Below are 22030 nucleotides of genomic sequence, written 5' to 3'. Positions count from 1 at the left end.
CTAAACCTAATGGAAGTCATTGGCTAAACGCATTCCAGAGTAAATGAGATGACTTCTTGGTTAGTGGGGCTGTTGTTTGGCGCATAATTGATAGGAGAGGTGGTTAAAGGCATCCATTTCCCCCCCGAGGGCAGCATAATTGCAAAAGAATCTAATAAGGGAGGGAAGAAAGGAGAGTTTCTATCACAGCTCAAGGTCTGCATTTAGATCACATGCGATACACAGGAAATGCACAGCAGAGCTATATCAGAACATGCAAAACACCAGCAGCACAGTGGGGATAGATTCACTACATTATATGATCTATTCATTGTAGTTCTTGTCTTCAGGGCTATCTGCTGCCATCTCCATTAAATCCACTCAGCAGAAGAAGCCGGGAAACAAGGATGTGCCACCGGGGGCAGACTCAATCTAAATCCACAGCTGCTCGCCTCTTTTTGCCAGTGAATGAAGAATTCACAATCGACTCTGAATTTACTCTGACTGACTGAGGACCCGAGTAGGCTGAGGGTGGTTTTCTTTTAGAAATTATACTTCCTCAACACAAAGAAAAACGAGATGACGTAGAAATAAAAGCAAAGCATAATATCTGCATTTCACAACTTTGCAGCCTGCAGTGAAATACTTGGAAGAAAAATGAAAGAAAACAGAAGCAAAGAAGGGGTAATTGTTTGGTATTGATTGCGCCATAACTCTGCATTAGGCTCTTGGGTGAGTGAGCAGTGCTTCCCATGGCAAATTATGCATTAAAGATTTCAAATAAAAAGGCATTTTGTGTAATTGCCCCCCCCCCCCCCCCCCCCCCCACCAAACCCAAGCCTCAAAAGCTACATTAACATTCATGAAAGAACCCCTCCCTCCTCCTCCATACACACACACACACACTCAGATGTTTCCTCGCAGGATAGAAAGAAACAGCAGCAGCTTCACACATGTGATTGACATGTCACGCTGCGAGCGTGTGAATAAAACGCAGCGGTTAGAGCTGTGGCTAAGGTCAGGGTTGAATGCTGGAGGACAGCAAAGAGCAAAGCTGGAGGCAGGAGTTCTACTCACGAAAGATCACTTAAGTGAAAAACAGAGGCATGAAAGCACTTCACATTCAGTGTTGACTTTTTCACACACAAAAAAACAACAAAAAAATTCACATTCAGTCATGACCTCCCCTGACTTTTTCTCTCCTTTACGTGTTTACATATTTGTTAAAATACACATCTGGACAGGATATTTTACAGCTGTGTATTTCCAAGCGAAAAATCACTCCCCCCCCCTCCCACACACACACACACACACACACACACACACACACACACACACACATCTCCCCATGACATCCCCTCCAATGTTAAACACGGCTGCATGCCTCAGCTGCTGCCTAACACACGGTTGGGGGGGGGGCAAGACATAAGTGCACTTAGAAGAAAGGGGAGCGGCGATCCATTTCTCAACCCCTTCATCAGCCAGGCACATCCCCAGACCCTCATCCTAGATACAGCAGCACCCCCCCACCCCCCCCGAAAAAAAAAAAAAAACCCTGACTGGAGGTCAAGGAGGAGGAGCAGGAGACACTCAGGCAGGCTCTTTACATTTTTTCTTATACTATTCAACTCGTTTCACAGCCTTTCCAGGGGAAAAGGAAACTGGCTGTGGAATGTAATTGCCACTCTGGTTCAATCAAAAGGGTTTTTGAAAGCAAACGGTGCTACAGCACAAGCTCATCTTTGCACTGCTATCCTGCTATGTGTTATAGAACAATTCGCTGCATGCCTTTCAAAGACACGTCTCACCTCTCATTTACCTTCTGCTTGTTATTCTCAAAGTTATGCGAAAAGCAGCCATAAATAAACATGAATAGAGGGGAGAACGATTCCGATCCCTGCTGAATGGCAGGATACTTTGAAGATGCAGAGCCGGCTGCATTTTCTGTTCACTGTTCTGTCCGATTGCAGTCTGGGTGGGAAGAAAGGGAATACTTGTGTGCAGACCACCGATGGGCAAATATTTGGATTTGCGTGGAAAAAAAAAGAAGAAAACAAGATTAAAAGAGAGAGGATGGAGTCGAGTTATTAAAGATCATTTCTCTAATAACTATCTCCCGTGTGGCACAATTATCATGAGTATGCAAAATTTTAGAGAAAGGGGTAAAAATCATCGAAATGTTAGAATTTAAGAGGGCATGGAGGCACAACTCAGCAGCACAGAAAAATAAAAAAGCAACTATTTTAAATAATTCACATAGGTCAATGCTCTTTCCCCCCCTTCCTCCGCCTGGAGATGGATATCTTCGCCTTTAACAAGTTCGAAAGAGGCTTTTCTCCAGGCGGACGGTCCTGATGCTGTTTCTCTCTGTGTGACTGAGCAGAGCGGCACCATATGGACTTTGTCTGAAGATGAGGGAAATGAGCCCCAGCGGTACAAATCCCAGTAGGACCATCCAACCCATTTGAGGCTCATCTAGAAACGCAATCATCAGCGTCGTGCACGTGTGCCTACTATCAGCACGCACACATTTGGCGTCTGTGCCCTTTGCACAAATTTAGACAACGGCATCTCGCCAGAGGAAAGAGAGCTTTTAAGCTCTATCCTTCCAACTTATGTTTGTTTCTATTTTTGTCATGTTTGCAAAACCAAAACTTAGCAGAACACAGTTCACGGTAGGCGCATGCACATACATTTAGGGCGACAACACGCACGTATGCAGTGATGCTCTCCAAGGATCACTTACTTGTCCTAGGATGCAGATTTTTTCCTCTTCATTAAACTGCTGTGATTGTAATCCCACTATCCGTCAGACGCGTTGCTTCACACACGTTATTTCATTTTCTTTCTTTTCCTTTTTTTCACAGTAACTCCTGTCCTCTTAAAAGGCAAGAACAAAAAAGAGAGGATGCCCTCTGCTCCAGCAGTGTTTGCGCTCTGCACTTAATTCTGCTCGCTTGGATGGGACTAACAGTAAGCTGTGCTCTCGGTAAATTCCCACAATCATAAGTACATTTGCCGGCCGAGGACGATACGCGCCGAGCCGAGAGTGTTCCGCGACCTCCTCCAACTGCACTTCCACAAGATGCTGCCAAGAAGCACAGAGGACAGCGCTGCCTCTGAGCGGAGACTCTCACATTGTGCGCATACACGGCTTCTGCTCTCTTTGTGCGCAGGAAGAAGCGCCCACTGGTGACGCGTGAAAACACCCATCGATGCACGGTAATGCGCCACCAACCTACGGGCAGCTGACATAAACGCACGTTTTATATGTTTATTGTTTAAATTAAGGTAATTTAAGTGCAAAAATAAAATAAATACAGTGAAAAAAATAGAAAAAGATCGAAACCACAGGGTTGGTCGGTTTTAAAAAGAAGAAGCACAAACAAACGCCGCTTAAAACATCTAAATATGTTTTTAGTAACGTAATGTCTAGAATGTAGAGTGCAAACAACTTTTTTGATAAACGCATGCCTGGGCTTGAAGGCGGGTAAATGTGATCTTCTGATTAACGGAAAGTAGGAAAGAATCGATGTGTTTCTGGTCACTGAACTCACCACCAGAAACCTCGATGTTTGAGGAAAATGCATCAAGTAAAAAATACACTTTTTGTGCATTTGTTTGTTTTTTGTGCCCATGTATCGCCATAAAACCGTATAAAGATTCTAGCTCACTGTACTGAAAAGCACAGCAACAACAAACGTGTGTGTGTGTTTGTGTGTGTATGCAGGACCACACACACAGGTGCTTTAGAGGCTCTTGGTTTATAAATATGATGTTGCCTACTTTGTGTTTCATTGTTTTCATGATGCAACCATCCGAAATCACTGTGTTTTTGGTGGAGTTTTATTACCCACAGCTCTTTTTAAAGTGTTTGCAGGAAAAATTCAATCACATGCTCGTTATAAACACACGGGCTAATAATAAAGGCTCATTTTCCCCACTTACGTCTGCGCCTGGCGTATGAACACAGTTAGGTCATCAGTCTGAAAGCTGCACTAATCACTATGTAAAAGCCATCCAATTGCTGTGCGCATGTAAGGGAACCAATGTAGTAACAATATCAAAAAAATAAACATAAATAAATACAAATTAAAAATTAATTATAACCCAGAAGTGTAGGTGCTTTGGTATTGTTCAGCATTTTTGTCCTGTCTATTTTCAGCCAAAATATAAGGATAAATCTGCCGTCCACTTCCTGTCCAGCAGCAGGAAGTGAGTGGACATTAGCTGATGAGCATAAGAGAAAGAGTGCAAATGGGCAACTGTTTGCAAATATGTGCAGCTTTATAAGACGATTACATACCAGTGCTGTGTCTGTGTTGCTATTATATCTTTGTGCTGGGTCCAGATGACTGTTTTAAGCAATATTTGGAGATTAAGTGCAAATAAATAGCAGTAGGACGTCTTGAAAAATTATCACTTATGTTAATCGTTTAATCTATAATGGATATACTTTAAATGGTCCTTTTAATGGGACTAGCTGTTATTAAATATAATGGCACATACTGCATAGACTCTGTAGCACAGACATGTAGGTAGCATTCACAGGAGTATGCTGAAAGTAGAGGTTAACTACTTGGGTTTACCTGTTGTACAGGATCTGTAGTTGACCAGTTACAAAGATTGTTGGCAATATTTCTCTTGCAATGCCAACTTCTGGATTTGACGTGACTCCAAACACGTTTCAGACTACTTCAGTTGCTTCCCAGCCACACTGTTTTGTTTTGGCATCATTTTTAATGTACCAGAGCTTCTTGGGCCTGTGTTCTCTTCGGGAATGATAACCTCAAAAATACACTCAGGTCACTTCATTAGGTACACAGCGTTACCAGGTTTACTCCCCTTTTTTGTTCAGAATTGCCTTAATTCTTTGTAGAATAGATACTAATAGCCCAAAAGGCCACCAGCAAGCATGACAATCACCAGCAACCTGAACCACTAATATCTCTGTCTCTCTTCCACAGCATGTCTTTCATCCTGTCTTCCTTCTCTCTCCCCAACTGGTCACGGCAGATGGTTCCCTGAGCCTGGTTCTGCCGGAGGTTTCTTCCTGTTAAAAGGGAGTTTTTCCTTCCCACTGTCGCCAAAGTGCTTGCTCATAGGGGGTCATATGATTGTTGGGTTTTCTTTGTATGTATTAATGTAGGGTCTACCTCACAATATAAAGTGCCTTGAGGTCACTGTTGTGATTTGGGATGTATAAATAAAACTGAATTGAATTGAATATACAACAGGAGGGATCCATTCATCCATTCTCTTCCTCTTCCTTATCAGGGTCGTGGGGGGCTGAAGCTTATCCCAGCTACCGCTGGGTAGGGTATGCCCTGGACAAGTCTTCAGTCTGACACAGGACTATAACAGAGAGACAGACAACCATTTGCTCTCAGCTTAACCTAACCCCACTAACTGCATGTCTTTGGACACGGAAGAAGCCAGGGTACCCAGAGAGAACCCACACAAACACAGAGAAAACATGCAAACTCATCAGACCAGGCAATGCTTGCTTCTGCTGTCCAGTTCTGATGAGCCGTGCAAATCATAGCCTGAGTTTCCCGTTCTTAGCTGACAGGACTGGCACCTGGTATGTTCTTCTGCTACTGTAGCTCATGTGCTTCAAGGTACCTTGGCATCTTGGTTGTAACAAGTAGTTATATGAGTTACTGCTGCATTTCTATTAGCTCAAAGCAGTCTGACCTTTTCTCCCCTCTTGCATCAACAAAGCATTTCCACCCATGCAACTGCAGCTCACTGGATATCTTCCTGTTGTTGAACGATTCTCTGTAAACTCTAAAGATGATCGTGTGGAGAAATTCCAGTAGATCAGCAGTTTCTGAAATAAACCATCATGTGGAATGAAAGTGACTAGCAGATTAGATATTTGCGCTCAGATCTGCCACCATCTTTAAATTATGGATTAGGAGAGAAGGCATTTACATTCTACCTTTCAATTTCGTGCTAGGCTGCAATATACTCCAACACCAAGCCTTAAGTGAGGCTGTTTTTCCACCAACCAGAATGTGTTTTAGTGCTGCTGAGCTGGGATCTGCCAACAGGACGTCATAGGGAGTCAGATGGCGATGGCCTTTGCACACCTGGATACCTCCATTTGCTTACATATCTCCTCCTCCTATAGTCAGTATTTTCAGAGCAAGAAACCTTGTTCCAGGCTGCTATGGTGGCCCCTCCCTTGCTGCACTCAGTCCACAGTGTCCTTGTCCTTGAGTGGACGCTTTGACCGCTTGGTTGCCTCTCCAAGTACTCGGCATGAGGGACAGCTTAAGTAAAATCAGATCACTTGCTTCTGTTAGCTTCAGCTCTAGTCTTACTCGGGCAAATTTGAACTCCACTGAAAGTTAAAATTTGGAAGTGTGTATCTTTTGAACTTGACCAGCAAACACTTCTTTAATATGAGCTAATTAGTTTCTCGGTTTTCATCTGTGAAATCAGAGCTTCACAATGCTCGTGATGGTTTAGTGGCCACGAGGTGACTTGTGTTGCAAATTACAAACAATAGAGCCTCATCTTGCCAGGGTTACTGCTCGTGTTTTTTTAACCAATGCACTAATTTCAAACTGAAGTTCTTCACAGGCTTCTCAGACAGTACGAATTATGTGGTTGTCGGTGTCAGAGTACAAGTGCACACAAATTAGCAGTCTGCCACTGATTTCTGCTTACACTGAGACACTGACTGAAAATGAAGCATTACAGCAGCGATTCAGGCTTTTAATGCAACCGGGCTGAAAACAGTCAGTGAAGTTAAAAATGCAAGGCTCATCATTGTGAAATATCGATAAACTTTAATCGTGTAAGCCACTTTAACCGATAGATTTTATAAGTCTTTCATCAGCAGCTGTGGAATGGATATCTCGTTTACTTTATAAGCTGTGCCAGTGATTCACTTTTAAGTGAAGGATGCCTTGAAGATGCAGTTGCTTAAAATAAATAAATAAAAATAGGTAAAAACCTGCAGACATTCAGCTTCATGTTTTATCAACTGTCACTCACACTAAATACATTTTCCTGTCCCTGCATGGGTAATTGCTGTCAGTTTTATCTGATGCAAACCATTTGATTGACTTAAATATTAAAATGATGGAGATATGAATATTTAATGTTTATGGTCATAGGAGAAATCCAGGGGCTTCGCGGAGACTAATAGAAATAACAGAGGTGGGGAGATTCCATTAATTAAGGTCATTTGGGGTCTGATTGGTTGAGGAGAGGTGTACCGTAGTGGGGGTTTGTGTTTGGGAAAATGACAGATCAAGGTCTGCAGAGATATGAGGCTATCACATACACTCCATCCACCTTCATCTACAAGTAAGTGAGGTGGCAAAATGAGTGATGACACCATTCTGTATTCTGCATGCACAAGCATCTGTTTCAGAGAGCACAAGTCCTGCTCGATTGCCTGCAGACCAACCATGGCTGGAGACCCTTTGAAGCTTCGCATCTCCAACCATCTCTTGAAAGAAGTCAAAATAAATTTTTGGTGGCACTTCATGATATAGGCTGAAAATTAAAGTGCAATTTCACAACATTTATCATGAAATTTTCTAAAACTAGGCCAAAATTTTCAGTACCTAAAACTATCTGCCCCGACATTCAGTAGAAGAAGGGAGAAACAGATGCAAGTTTGAATAATAAGAACAAAAAAATTCTACTCTCAGTAATTTTAGGTGATGAGTAAATTTTGGGTAGTTTAGAGAAAATAACTTCTGCTCCATGTAATGTTGTAAGTGCACAGTAATTTTAAGAGTGTGCTCTGTGTTTGAGTAGCCTAAGCCTCGTGCGCACGTTGTTATTACAAATCATTTTGGTGCACATGGTAAAATATACACTGTTCAACGGCATTCATATTTTGGTTTACAAGAAAAAAAAATACTATCAAAAATTGATGGAACCAAGTCTAATTTGTTCCTGTTTAGATGAAGATGAAAGCAGGAATAAGGAAGGAAGAGGAAGATTCTTCTCCCTTCAATTTTCTACTTTTGCAGTAATTTCTTTAAAAAATTGGTGCGAGTTTCCAAATACAGTTATTATTGCATCCTTTTGCAAGATTAAATATAGAGAGTTATTTAAAACAAAGAGCCAAGCATCAAAGTTTGCAGTGTTGCTGTGCTGTATAAGCAGTGCTTTTTACTTGATAAAGAATGTTGACTGCGATGAGCTTGCGGTTAGAATGGGTCAAAATTGGGAGTTGGTTTAAAAAATACAGATAGGTAGAAAATCATACTACTTCTTCTTCTTCTTCTTCTTCTTTTAGCAAATTCAAATATTATAAATTTAAAAGTACATGAATATTAGGTTGATCATGCATGTTGTCTGAACATGTGGGAAACTACAAACTCTTGAAGGTAAAAAGCCAGTTTGCAGACTCTAAAGCAAGAGTGCAACCTTAACATACCTCAAAGGTTTTATTTGTATAGCATTGAGAATGACAATGGATTGGGAAAACTGGTCAGGTAGCTTAGGAGTACGACTCTGGGAGGGAAGAGTCGAGGATTAGTCCATGCCAGAAACTGATTGTTTGAAGAGCAAGTGTTGTTACTTGATGAGAATGAGATGAACAGCAGGAGGAGCCAACAACAATATATTTCTCAAAATGTATTTAGCAACATAAATGTTAGAAGATTTATGCCAACTACAGCCATATAAATTAATCATAGATTAATCGTCTTCTTCAGTCGCCATAGTGCCTCCAACTCACCCTATCCCATCTTCCTCCACCAAAAGTCTGCATGTCCTCCATCACCACATCCGTGGATCTTCTCTGTGGTCTTCTTCTTTTCCTCCTGACTGGCAGCTCTGTATTCAACATCCTCTGTCAAGTATATCCATTATCCCTCCTCTACACATGTCCAAACCGTCTGTGTCTTACCTCTCTAACTTGGTCTGCAAACTGTTCAACCTCATGTTTAATCCTGTCATTTCTGGTCACTCCCAATGAAAGTTTTTGTATCTTCAGCTCTGCTACTTCCAGCTTGGTCATCTGTCTTTTTTTCCACTCTTGCTGCTATCCTTCTCCCACATATCACCCATGGCACTTGTCTCCACCCACTCCACCCAGCCTGCTCTTTCTTCTCTTGTGCATTGTCTGTTGCATTGAATGGTTAATCCCAGGTACTCTCTCATTCACACACATGTATTTTGTGTTGCTTGTTCTCTCCAAAGCCCCCCCCCCCCACTCTCTTCTGCCTGCTCCCCACTCTTGCTACAGATCACAATGTCGTCTGTAAACATCACAGTCCATGGAGACTCTTGCCTGACCTCATCTACCAGCCTGTCACTACTGCAAACAAGAAGGACCTCGGATCGATTCCTGATGTAATCCCACCCTCTCCTTCAACCCATCTGTCTCTCCTACTGCACACCTCACCACTGTCTCGCTGTCCTGCACCACCCTCACATACTTTTCAGACACTCCTGACTTCATCCATCAGCACTCTTAAAGCAAGCATCTGCAGTACCATACTGCTACTCACTGCTCATCACCTCTCTTCTGTGTGTGGTTCATAAACTTTATCCCCATGTAGTCACCATAGCTCTACACATCACCCTTGTTGTTGAATGTTGATACCAGTAAACTTCTTCTTGTTCCTCAGGCATTGTCATGGACTGTAGTAGGACAGAGTGCAAGGAGTTCAATGCAAGGAACAACATTTATTTACAAAGTCACCAGGTGCAGATATATACAGTGGGGGAATAGCGGGGGTCCAGGGTCATAAAGGAAAGTCCGGGAAGGGAATCACATTCACTCTCGCTACTCTCTTCACAAAGGTTCAAACATCGGGTCGGTCACGGGTCCGGGGAAACTGTGCACAGGAAAAGGTGGGTTACGCTAATGCAGAAATCACAAGGAAAATTCACAGAGCTAGAGATACACAAAGCTGAGGTTCACTACTGTGTCTCGCACAATCATTCACTTCAAGGTCTTTCAAGGTTCCTTTTCAAGCTTTTCCAGCCCCCGCCAAAAAAAAGAAAAAAAAAAGAATGCATGTTTCAATTCACATCAGAAAAATGCACCACACAAAAATACTGCAAAAGGAAACGGTAGCCTTATATACATAGTGTATAAACTCAAAATGCACATTTCACTTAAAAATTAAGATGTGACAATGTGAACAAATCAACTTGTTAGAGATAAAAAAAAAAAAGAAAAAAAAAGAAACTGTGCACAGGAAAAGGTGGGTTACGCTAATGCAGAAATCACAGGGAAAATTCACAGAGCTAGAGATACACAAAGCTGAGGTTCACTACTGTGTCTCGCACAATCATTCACTTCAAGGTCTTTCAAGGTTCCTTTTCAAGCTTTTCCAGCACCCCCACCACACAAAAATACTGCAAAAGGAAACAGTAGCCTTATATACATAGTGTATAAACTCAAAATGCACATTTCACTTAAAAATTAAGATGTGACAATGTGAACAAATCAACTTGTTAGAGATATTCTTCTCCTGTTGAAAAACAAACAAACAAAAAAAGAAATAAATAAGTCTTCTCATCAGAAGTTGATGCTTCTTTCCTCTGTGACAAAAAATAGGAGACAGATGTTTGTTTGTTTTTTAAGTTAATTCCCAATTAAACTTTTTTTTGTTTGGTTTTTTTTGGTAACTACATTGCTGTCTGTATTATTGCTGAAGTCCTAAATGATCACTTTTAAAGTGTTTGTGCTAATAACATCATGTACAGTCAGACTGGAGGCTTTGAACAGATCACATAGTTCAATTCAACATATAAGACTAAGAATGCACAAGCATCTACTTAAAATCTATTGAATTCATCATCTGTGAGATTATGTACAAGTCCAATGTATTTTGTTCATCTCCCTTAAATAAACAGGCAGCCTTAAAGTGTGAAATATTCATATACAAATACACATATAAATGTGTGAACTGTCTCAGTGGCTGATAGTGCTCCACAGGCCTCAGTGTGAGCTTGAAGACATTTATAATGTTTAAGTAGTTTAATGTGTCGGTGCTGACGATAAACACATTTTGAATGAAAGCCAGGGAACTTTGGTAGCACAGAAACAAGTGGCTATTCTTTGTGACCAAAGCCTTTTCCTTTGCCGGGTTTCCTGGTACCCGTCTTTATACTTCATCTCCCAGACTAGTCCTCATTTTCTTTGCCAACCTCTTCCTTTGAATGCTTCCTCATTCCACAATCAAGTCTCCTTGTCCTCTTTCCTCAGTCCAGAGGATACACCAAACCCCTTCTTGGCAGTTTCCCTGCCACTTTAGCTGTACTTTCCCAGTCATCTTCTCACCTAGATCCTGTTTCAACTCCTTCCTGAACTCTGCGCAGCATTCTTCCTTCTTCAACTTCCACCTTTAATTCTCGCCTCTGCCTTCGTTTCCTTCCTGCAGACTACCATACGATGCTCCCTAGCTACAACCTTGCAGTCTTGTATCTCTTTCAGTCTGCACCTTCTACACCTGCATGCACCTTTCTCTTATACATCCCCCTATGTTCCTCTCTCTTGCTTATGTAGGTGTTAACCACAGCCATTTCCATATATTGATTTCTAAATATTTTTCCTTAAATCCACAAACATATACCTTATTCTCTCTTTAAGTCCATACCTAACAAACACTCTTTTCACCTCCCTTCCCCTACAGCCCATTGAAGTCTACTCCAATCACCACGCTCTCCCCTCTCGGGAATCTTTTTACCACTTCATCCAGATCTTTCTCTTCTAACTGACAACAACCTGTGGGACGAACCAAATATATTTTCATTTCTTGATGGATTAAAGGATTATTTCATGCTCCTGCTGTTCTTTTTTGTTATAACGCTAATTAGCGAAGATATTTTGTTAAAGCAGTTATTTGTCAAGAAATCCACACAGCCGTGTCTGTTTAAAGTTTTTTTCTTTTAATTAAAGGTAACCGAAAACAAACCATCTTGCTTCCATTACTGTAAAACCATATTGCCTTGTGCTCTGTAATGTCACCTTACAAAGGAGGAAAAGGAGAACAGCATTTGTCTTTTTTATAGAAGAGTGCAGTTGAACGGCGGATATTCTGCCACGCACACCAAAATAATGTGTAATTATAACATGAAACGGGAGGTGATACAGCCTTTGCCCCTAAAATCACTATAATTACAAAGTGAGATGGGGAAACATTGTGCATTCTTCTAAAATAGCCTGAGGCTACTCACTACTTAAAATTACTTACAACATAATTAGTGTCTTTTCTCGTTTTAAAAGTCTGAAGTTACTGACTACTTGAAAATAACCTTGTCTTTCTTTTAAAACCTCCAGTTATTTCCCAACCCTAACACCCCGATGTGCTGTATTTTTGAACCTAAGAAAGAAATAGTGTTAGGAAAAATTAAGAAATAGTATTTTATTCTAGAATTTATCATTTTAGAAATGTATAGAAATGTTTTGCTTATTCCTGGTTATATGGTTTGCACTTCTGTTATATACAGTGGGGCAAAAAAGTATTTAGTCAGCCACCGATTGTGCAAGTTCCCCCACTTAAAATGATGACAGAGGTCAGTAATTTGCACCAGAGGTACACTTCAACTGTGAGAGACAGAATGTGAAAAAAAAATCCATGAATTCACATGGTAGGATTTGTAAAGAATTTATTCGTAAATCAGGGTGGAAAATAAGTATTTGGTCACCTCAAACAAGGAAAATCCCTGGCTCTCACAGACCTGTAACGTCTTCTGTAAGAAGCTTTTCTGTCCCCCACTCGTTACCTGTATGAATGGCACCTGTTTGACCTCATCATCTGTATAAAAGACACCTGTCCACAGCCTCAACCAGTCAGACTCCAAACTCCGCCATGGCCAAGACCAAAGAGCTTTCGAAGGACACCAGGAAAAGAATTGTAGACCTGCACCAGACTGGGAAGAGTGAATCTACAATAGGCAAGCAGCTTGGTGTGAAAAAATCAACTGTGGGAGCAATCATCAGAAAATGGAAGACATACAAAACCACTGATAATCTCCCTCGATCTGGGGCTCCACGCAAGATCTCATCCCGTGGGGTCAAAATGATCATGAGAACGGTGAGCAAAGATCCCAGAACCACACGGGGGGACCTGGTGAATGACCTGCAGAGAGCTGGGACCAAAGTAACAAAGGTCACCATCAGTAACACACTACAACGGCAGGGAATCAAATCCCGCAGTGCCAGACGTGTTCCGCTGCTGAAGCCAGTGCATGTCCAGGCCCGTCTGAAGTTTGCCAGAGAGCACATGGATGATACAGCAGAGGATTGGGAGAATGTCATGTGGTCAGATGAAACCAAAGTAGAACTTTTTGGTATAAACTCAACTCGTCGTGTTTGGAGGAAGAAGAATACTGAGTTGCATCCCAAGAACACCATACCTACTGTGAAGCATGGGGGTGGAAACATCATGCTATGGGGCTGTTTTTCTGCCAAGGGGACAGGACGACTGATCCGTGTTAAGGACAGAATGAATGGGGCCAAGTATCGTGAGATTTTGAGCCAAAACCTCCTTCCATCAGTGAGAACTTTGAAGATGAAACGAGGCTGGGTCTTCCAACATGACAATGATCCAAAACACACCGCCCGGGCAACAAAGGAGTGGCTCCGTAAGAAGCATTTGAAAGTCCTGGAGTGGCCTAGCCAGTCTCCAGACCTCAACCCCATAGAAAATCTGTGGCGGGAGTTGAAAGTCCGTGTTGCTCGGCGACGCCCCAAAACATCACTGCTCTTGAGAAGATCTGCATGGAGGAATGGGCCAAAATACCAGCTACTGTGTGTGCAAACCTGGTAAAGACCTATAGTAAACGTTTGACCTCTGTTATTGCCAACAAAGGTTATGTTACAAAGTATTGAGTTGTATTTTTGTTATTGACCAAATACTTATTTTCCACCCTGATTTACGAATAAATTCTTTACAAATCCTACCATGTGAATTCATGGATTTTTTTTTCACATTCTGTCTCTCACAGTTGAAGTGTACCTCTGGTGCAAATTACTGACCTCCGTCATCATTTTAAGTGGGGGAACTAGCACAATCGGTGGCTGACTAAATACTTTTTTGCCCCACTGTATGTGCTCTTGACATTGTTAGGTGTCTCTTTCTTTTCTTTTCTTTTTTTACAGAAAATGTACAACCATGAAGTTTCTAAAAAAGATTTCATTCATTGGACAATAGAATTATACATAAAATATGACTCAGTGAGAATATCACATTTTCACATTCAGTTGAAAGCACATTGCATAACTGTACTGTTTGGAGTGTGATTAAAGCAATTACCAAGTTACATTTGAAATCTTTTTAATACCTTGCGAAATGTCATTTAAATCCTGATGGTGTGATGCAAAAACTACATTCTGCAGTTATTTTTTATTATGCCTTTTCAGTTCCTGACATCCCTCCCACTGTCTCCAAGGGAGTTTTGGCCTCTGCTCACTGATAAGGCAGGTTGTCAGTTAATGCTGTACGCCTGCGCCTTTGCCAGGAAACGTTCAGTTTTTGGTTAGGATAGTTCAGTCAGCTCCGAGTAGAGAAAGACGGCCATCATCAGTGGAGCGCTGATACTCTGATTCGCCATGGCAACAGGTAAATAAAGAGCAGAGCCTTCATTTTGGACTGAGGAATATGAATATATGTCATCATGGACCATGATATTTATCTTAAAATATTAAAAGAAAGGAAATATTTATTATTGTTCAAGTAGAGCCATTCTGTCATCATCAAATACAGGGTAAAAAAAAATCAATACTTAAAAAAAGGTTTTTATTGCTACAGTTTTTTATTTTGTTTGTTTCAGTAATTGTTCAGTAAAAATGTAATCATTTGTGTAGAAACATGACTGTTTCACAGAGAATTTAATTATTTGTCATTACTAGACAAATTATTTTTAATGTGATTCACATGCTTAATAATATTTTAAGTTAAGTTTCACATCTAACAAAACAAAAACAACAAAAACAAAACAAACGGACCTTTTCAAAGTCTTTAACGAATATAAAGGTTTATTAGTAAAAGCAAACATGTCATAACAAATATCTGTGATTTTGTATTTTTTTTAAATGTTTCAATAAAGCTTTTGGGGGATAGGCCATTTGAAATAAGGAAAGCAGATTGTGTTGGAAAAAATAACACACTACAAAGAGATCCAAACTGATCCGGACAGCAGTTGGGACATGACCAGAGTTGAATTTGATCTGTTTTTTATTTAGTTTAGTTTAGTTTTTTTTTATTGAATGAATGCCAGGGCAGTAACTGCATAAGATTCAGACCAACAGCCCAACATATATAAACAGTTCATTCTCGGTTTTATAGTTCACTTTGAAGTTTGTGTTGCAGTGTGATGATGCAGGTATTTGACACATAGTCAGATGTGGGTAACTAACAGGAGTTATCCTAAAAATATAGACCTTCAGAATCCCAAACACCATCACCTGACACAACATTATTATCTTTATTTATTACACAAAATTTACATTGTTAGTTAAGTAACATTACTAGCTGCATTTTTGTATAGATTTCAGTGTCTTCTTTTAATTTGTGAAAATAAGAACGAACTAAAACACAAAAGCTGACAGCATGCTGTTACAGTATGCTGCACACTAGAGAGACAGACTGGGGCTTTGGTATGCTCTACAGTTTTCATTTCGGCATTTTGTAAAAGTCTTTATAGAAAAACGTAGGGGGAGCAGAAAGCACTGGTTAATGCTCCACTCACTGCAAAAACTAACTCCGCTGTTGCCTTGTGTCTTTTAATGAATAACTCTTCTCAATCATCCCTCCGATGCTCCAAATTGAGTTCCGGCACGTTATTTTAAAGCACGCTATTAGTAATAACAAAAAAACAACTTTCCAAAAAAAAGAAATAACCTAGGAAATATCTCTTCTATCAGGCTTTCTGCTTTCACCATCTAATAGTGACTACTGCAGCCATGCCAGGCCCCAAAATGGCGATTAATATGTGCTTTTTCATATGTAAACTTTGAACCTTTGAACCAGTAAGCCTTTGAATTGTCACTATTCTATATTAGCTTTTGTGTGACAGACATAATGTTCATTAATTCAGAATGTTGGACCATGTTCTGATGAATCTGCAGGCGCTGCTGCTAGTAAGGAGAAATGCTGCATGTCACACAGTACACACTAGCATATAATATCTGTGTGCACTATAGGCAAGTCCAAACAATAACTGAAGGTTACACTACGGGAAAATAAATGTTTTAAATTACTCCAATTGAGGATTCTTCTAAAAACTGGGGTGGACTGGGACTGATGCACTAAATTAGGGATTCTCCAAGAAGCCATATGTTGGTATAAATATATGCAAATTAGTGTTATAAAATTCTTAAAAAGAGGTCAGAAGGCTGTGAATCATCAAGCAGCTCCTCTATGAACATAACATTGAGTCTAATGCTGCTGTGCTCCCCTGACCCCCGAGCAGGGAGTGCACATGGAAAAAAAATGTATAATTTTGAAGGTCTCCTGGTGCTTTGCACATTCTCGCTGTTTTCATACTTAACAATGACCTTCTGAATGGGCACCACAAGGAAAGAAACTGGAAAGATAGAAAACAAGGGAAAAGTTATGAGAAAGATGAAAATTACCTAAAGGTGTCCACTTCTTCCCAGAGACATATACAGCTTAGACTGAAAGAATGCTTTTTTTTTCTTTCAAGCTCCAGGCTTGGCAGCATAGAGTATACTACTCCCATTGTTGTTTCTGCCAGTTCTCTAAAGTTGGAGGTGTAACAACATCCACTGGCGAGTATAACACTTTGTTTCATTGGTGCACTTTGGATCTGTGCTGTGAAGAAAAAAAAACACTAAGAGATGTGGGCAACACCTCAGCGTGAACATGTCAAAGGTGGTCTAAGTGGAAAAAAGTAGGAAAATCAAAAAGCACAAAGTAAAAAGAAATCAGCGTTGTTACATAATGTACAGTCCAGAGGGTAAGCATTTGGACAGTTACGCAGTTTTTGTTCTCCAGTCTCTGAGTTTCAGAAAATTCAGTTTAAAATAAAATGTAAGCTGCTCAAGGAACATTTAGCAGATGAACATCCATTACTGCAAATGCTTTGCAAACTGTTGCATAAAAGTTTACTGTTATTTTATATTACAAAACTATCTCTCTATCCTTTAATTGAAAGTATAGGAATTGTGGTAATGAACAGTATGGATTCAGTATGGATTTAGCTTCATGCTGGAAGCAGTTATTATGAACATTGGCTATGTTTGAAAATTATTCCTTATCAATGACAGCCTGATGGGTAAGGTAACACCTTCTAAGTAAGTAAAACTGCAATTTGAGTATAATCTAAAGGACAGTGAGTAGGGATGGGTACCGGTATCTGACATTCTGACATAAACGGTAGCACATTTCGGTGCTTTATTTCAGTGCTTTATTTCGGTGCTTTTTTTTCCTGAGATGTCATACACTTTGGATTCTAGCCAATCATTTTACCTTTCCGAGGATAGTAGGCGGGCCCAGGTACGTACGTTCTTTTAGAGCAGAGCTGCAGATTAAAATGCCCAAGGCAAAGCGGTCAAAAGTCTGGCTGTACTTCACAGCAAAAGATGCAAACTCAGCAGCCTGCAACAAGTGCTTTAAGCTGATACTGTGGAAAGGAGGTAACACCTCGAATCTGATGAAACACCTGGCGACGTATAGTGTTTTGTTAAAAGCCGAGAAATGCGCCGTATTTGATAGCTTGCTGCAAGACCTCACACAGTGCACATCTACAGCGGGTGGGTTGCCTGTTATCGGGCGAGGAGTTAGCAACATCCCCCAAGAACCCGAAGAGTAGAGTCCTGGCTAGGGATGGTTATCGTTTATGTTTTATCCAATACCAGGACCAAACCGGTACTTTTGAAACGGTGCCCGAACCGGTGCTTAAAGAATGGAGAACACAAAATTGGTCCAAAAACCTTCATGTTCAGCTGTTTTTTTGTAAAAAGATAACAATGTTAGCCTTTTCTGCAGCTATAGGGGATTTATGGTATCACACTTGGCTGGAAGCAGTGCTTAATCAAAGGAAAAAACACAAACTTTGTCCAAAAACCTCTCATGTTTAGCTGTTTTCCACTTTTTCTTTGGTCATTTTAGCCTTTTTGGCCAGGGTGAAGGGAGTATCTGCCATCAAACAAGAAGACAGCCGCATGTAGCTATGATGGTGTTTGCTAGTTCACCTTACATGCATTAATTTAATAACAATGGTATCACGGGGAGGTAATGAGGTGCATATTTTAAATAATATTTTATTTGGTAGAATAAACCCTGTTTACAAATCATATCAAGGCTTCAATGAACATACTTGTATGCATTCGTGTCACTTTAGCTTTCCTGCAGCACCTCTGCAGTCACATGGTGCTGCTGTAGCTTCCTGCTCAGCAGGCATACAGTCATGCCTTCAAGTTTTCTTGGTGTTCCAGATTTCGTTTCAACTTCCATAAATCCCCTAAACTGCCATTTCTTAATGACGGGTTAGTCAGTGGAAATTGCAAGCTGGAAGCTTTGATTTCTTTTTATAGACTTCCTCTGCTTTGCAGGCTTCAATTAGCTTTCATATCCAGTCAGCTGCCGTAAAGAGCCCTTAGTTGCTGAGTGTCACCACAAAGTTTGAAGAGTAAAAGCATTCATCAGCTCACGAGTTGTCATCAGTTTAACAATTTCAATGAACGACTTAATCAACCTCACATTTCATCAAAGCCCAAACAACAAGAACAACAACAACGATAAGAAAAAGAAGACTGATTTTAGTAACATTTTTTAATGAAAAAAATATTATTTTAAGAATTTTGTATTTAGTATTTAGTATGTCAACAAAATGCATAATTTGTACAAACTGTTGTATACAACCTGTACATAGCTGTACATAAAGAAACAAAGTAAATAAAGATCAGTTTTTATACACCGTATATAAAGCCTTGATCACTTTATAGACTTGATTCACCTAAACAAATTATTAAATTCTTCATTTTCTGAATCCAAGTGAGAAAAAGAAGGAAAACTTCTACAATACCTAATTTTTGGAAAATTGCTTTGATGCTATAGAGTTACTAGTCACATGGAAGTGCTTTTTGATGTTACCTAATGTACCAAACATGGATTTTTGTGCTGAAATCACTGACTAAAACTTTAAACACATCTAACTGTGGCCATATTTAGATTGTGGGTGGAGTGCTAAGCTCAGTAACACTGACAATTGTGGTTACCAAGGTGCATGCACAGATACAGTATTAATATCGTGTTAAATTGTATAAGCACTGGCGCACAACTGAAGCACAGTTATTGCAGTTGTATTTTGTAATCAGCTTTTAAATGTGATTAAGTTATTGTGTTAAATTAAAGTACATTTGCTGATTTCCACTGAATTTTTGACTGGAAATACTTCATTTTAGCTTAGTTTTTTTCTTTTTAACTTTCCATGTTTTTAATGATGAGACTGTTTGTATTTGAATTTAAATAAATGACTTTCACTTTAATGCTAACAGTTTTAAAATGTGTTCTAGTTTTTTTATTATTATTATCTTAAGTGTGAAAAAATCAGGACAACGAGACAAGAAGACATATACATATTTGAAGAACTGCTGCCGTTGGCTATTCCACACTGGCTGCTTTAGTACGGAGGTTGCTGCTTGCTCAGTGCTGTATTTCTCATGACATTGGTTGTAACTAGAGGCAATATTAGGCCTTCTAAAAGCAAATCTCACCACAAGCCATAAGATTATTTTCAGTGGGTATGTAGTATATAAATTAAAAAAACTGATTAAACTTACTTTTCTTAAGAAAAGTTTCTTTCATGGTCTTGGGTTTTTATCTCGTTTTGGTTTTATATTCAGTTAACACAGCAAAGATGTCTTTCTGAGGTTTATTGTTTAGATATTTGTGTCAGCACATTCCTGTTCTGTTATCAGTGAGCCATAGTATGGAGGACGTTCAATATAGCCAGGCTTTCTTTGCAACAAAACCTAAAATCCCAGTCAGAGGTTACAAGTATCAAGACAGTGTTTATCAAATTTGCCTGAAAGCCTCAGGTTTTATTTGCATTCACATAAAAAGGGGGATTTCACACATCATTTGACTCTTCTTCTGCATAAAAGGATCTCTGTGAGTGCCACCTACTACAATCAGATGATGAAGAAGATAAATACTATTTTAAAAAAATAATTCATGATTAAGATGATTAACTCTAGGTTTTTCCTCACAGATCAGAAGAAATATACAAAAAAATAAATACATTTTTTATTTGCGTTAATTATGTTAAAACTGTTGTTTATTTCTTAAGTGATGGCTCCACATTAGGCTGCTGACAGTTCACATCTTATATGTTTGAACATTAAAGATTTTGTCCTATAGGCAGTTAAGGGAGACGTATGTATGTAATACATACCGCTCTTTAATGTTGTCAATACTGTGCTCTTCTCATGACCATTGTATTATTATTAATCATGGAAACCACTCCATTAACAGGTGCTACTTAAGAGGCTAAATACATTTAGCAATTAGCATTTAACTATAGTAAAACGGTAAGTTTAAAAGAAGAAGGGAATGCCATTTCATTGACACTGAAATAATCCAACCTCAGCTCAAAATGTGTGAAATTATAAGTAGACTCTGGTGTCCTGCCATCTGTAGCATGCCCTACTCTTAATGTGTTAGCATGCTGTTCTGAGAAATATATGAGTACAAAGCTCAGCCAGCTCAGACTCATAGTAGGAAATTCCAGTAGAAAGTTTGCCAGGAATCAGTAAATGCCAAGTCATGGTTCCTGCACATATACAAGACTGCTTGTGTTATTTTCAGGGTACTACAACTTGTTTTTTGCTTCACTGCTCAGTTTTTTTTGTCTCGTTTGTTGTTAGACATGCGTTTTCAGTGAATAAAACTGAGTGCATTTAAACTTAATTGTTAAGCATTTCTTTTGCTGTACTGAAGTGGTGTTGTAAATGCAGGATACAACAGAAAAATACAGAGCTGGACCTGTTTTGAGAGAAGCTGGTGTTTTAACAGACACAGTCTGGAAAAGAACAGCATCTTAAAGGTCTTCTTGAGGATTAAACCACATCTGAATTTTTTCAACTAATAATTTAATAATTCCTTAAAATTATTTTGATCCATTTTTGTTTTGTAATTTTGTGGGTATCTGATCATATGTACATTTCTATTCCTGAGCTGGAGAGGAAAAGCCAGCGTTTGGTTTCTAAATCAGGAGGTTCTCGAGCCTCACAGCACATATTAATCCTTGTTGGAAAGGTGTTGTTTCATAGTAGCATAATGAGTTGTGGTCAACACCAGCAATTATCTTCACTTCACCTGTCCTCTGTTTCACCGTGACACACAATGAACAGAGCAGAAGAAACACACACACACACACATGAGCAGAACCAATTTTCAGCCTGGGAGTTTTATATTTGAGGCCAGCCTTTTTTTGTTGGTGAAAATAAGATAAAAGAAGCGACACTTCAGTTCTTACTATCCTGTATTATATTTATTGTTGATGGTTTTTGTCAGTCTCCTCAGCAACACAATCCTCTGTTTGTTACTCAGGAATCTTCTGCTAGGCAGCTGTATCACAGCTTATTGTCTGTGTCGCTTTCCTTTTCCCTTCTCTCAACATCAGACTCATCTGTACTGAATCACATTAGGAAAGTCACAAGGCCACAGGAGCTGCAATTTAATCCACAGACAGTCAGTTGCCCGTCAATGTTAGGTTAAATGTTAAGTTATTATCCATTCATTCGATTCAGTTTGTTATTTTTTTATATGTACCACACAAATATATTCATTATTCACATCCTGACCTCCTTGATATATGTTTTCTTCTGGTAACTCTACATCTTACTATGATGATTGTAGTGTAAGTATGTTTGCTCCCTCACTTCTCCTAGATGCATTAATCAATCTGGATGAAACTTTCAATATAAAAAGCCTGTGGTACCAGGATTATTAACATCTATACCTTATATTGTTTGGGATTTTTATAACACTCACTTAGCTGACAATATGTACACATTATGCATACATTGTATGTTGTGCATACTTTAAAATCTTTGGGGGAACAGGTATGTGTTTTTATACGCATATCT

At 39.6% G+C, this 22030-nt stretch overlaps 1 protein-coding gene across 1 annotated transcript in view; it reads right to left on the bottom strand.

Moving 5' to 3' along the window:
* The window catches only part of cntn3b (contactin 3b), a 52850-nt gene extending 49711 nt beyond the window's left edge, over window positions 1-3139 (bottom strand). Inside the window, exon 1 of the mRNA XM_006784752.3 lies at window positions 2726-3139. The gene's annotated coding sequence lies outside the window, so the exon portion shown is untranslated. The remainder of the gene's footprint in view (window positions 1-2725) is intronic.
* Between the last annotated feature and the right edge of the window lie 18891 nt (window positions 3140-22030).

This window comes from Neolamprologus brichardi, chromosome 5 (genome assembly GCF_056152115.1).
Source record: "Neolamprologus brichardi isolate AB-2024 chromosome 5, ASM5615211v1, whole genome shotgun sequence".
Classification (NCBI taxonomy): domain Eukaryota; kingdom Metazoa; phylum Chordata; class Actinopteri; order Cichliformes; family Cichlidae; genus Neolamprologus; species Neolamprologus brichardi.
Note: the sequence above shows the minus strand (reverse complement) of the source record. Positions and strands in the feature narration are given on the sequence as shown.